Source organism: Neophocaena asiaeorientalis, unplaced genomic scaffold (assembly GCF_003031525.2).
Source record: "Neophocaena asiaeorientalis asiaeorientalis breed wild unplaced genomic scaffold, Neophocaena_asiaeorientalis_V1.1 scaffold134, whole genome shotgun sequence".
Taxonomy (NCBI): Eukaryota; Metazoa; Chordata; class Mammalia; order Artiodactyla; family Phocoenidae; genus Neophocaena; species Neophocaena asiaeorientalis.
In genome coordinates, this window is record NW_020185339.1 from 27,218,953 (window position 1) to 27,220,296 (window position 1,344).

The window sequence follows — 1,344 nt, forward strand, 5'->3', positions numbered from 1 at the left end:
ACCAGGCTGAGAGTGAGTGGATGCCTCCATTTTCTACCCCTTTGGGAATGTCCATCCTTCACCTGCTTCCTGATCTAGTGTGGCTAGGCAAGATCTTCTTCTCCATGCTCTACTGGCCTCCTCTCTCCAGAATCCATCACTGGAATAACTCTGGCCTCCTTCTGAATAGCTCAATTCTACCCTGGGGTCCCAGATTAGAAAACAAGGTTACTTCTCTCCATCCAACTGTTAATCCCCAGTAGCTTCCCCTGCCCTTCCCAGTTCATGTCACAACTGCCTTCTTGCTCAGATCTACCCACCCACGCCCCTGCTCCCAGGTCTTACAGACTTAGAAACACAAACTCGTTTAAATATCCAAACAGAAGAAAACCAGAATTGGTGGTCGAACTTTCTACGCCAGAAAATTTCCAAATTATCGGCTATTTGGAGTGGTCCTTCTCCATTACTGAGACAAGGACCCAAAAGGTTACATCACAGAACCTTAGAGCTGGATTGAACCGGTGAGCAGCCCGAGGGGGATGATTCAGAGCGTGGCTTTAGGAACTGAACTTATTTGGATTCTGTCTCTACTCGTTCAGTGGTTCTCAAAGTTGAGTATGCGCCAGAATCACCCGGAGGGCTTTTAAAGATAAAATTGCTGGGCCCCATCCCCAGAGTTTCGGATTATTTGGGTCTGGGGTGGGGCCCAAGAATCTTCATTTCTCACAAATTATCCGATGACGCTGACGCTGCTGGTCAAGGAACCACACTTTTGAGGAGCAGTTGCTAGCTGTGTTATCAGCCGCCTCCCATGTATATTCCGGACAATAATCGTAGGTATTTGCTAGGGCTGGGATTTACCTGAGACGTGGCATATGAAGGCTTTAGCATTGTTCGGGGCACACAGCAAATTCCCTGCTCTCACTGTTGGATGGAGGGGAGGAGTCATTTGCTAAGGACCACCCCGGCGATTAGAAGCAAACCTGGGACGGAGCCCAGGGGCGCCTCTCTGCCCGGCTCTGAGCGCTCCGGCAGCGCAGCCCCTGAGCCCGCGCGCCACACGCTGCGGTTCCATAAACAAGCTGCTTCCGCCGCCGGCGGCTCGGCTAACGCCTGTCGCCTTTGGGGTGGCTAGAACCCTCCAATCTTTACTAGCGCTGAGAACCTGGCCACGGAGACTGCCCCCCGGGGTTTGCTGAGATCCGGAGAAGCTGGAGCAGCCGGGCTCCCAGCAGCGGCGGCGGCGGGCTGGGTGCATAAGGCCGGGGGCGACCTCGGGGCAGCCGGGCGTTCCGCGGCGCGCTGCAGCGCTCGGGGGCGCGGCGGATGGCCGCCTGCACCTGGCCCGGGAGAGGCGGGGAGGAC

At 55.6% G+C, this 1,344-nt stretch overlaps 1 pseudogene; it reads right to left on the reverse strand.

The window, feature by feature from the left end:
* Positions 1-1,344, reverse strand: part of LOC112393992 (rabankyrin-5-like) — a 14,564-nt pseudogene that overhangs the window by 11,359 nt on the left and 1,861 nt on the right.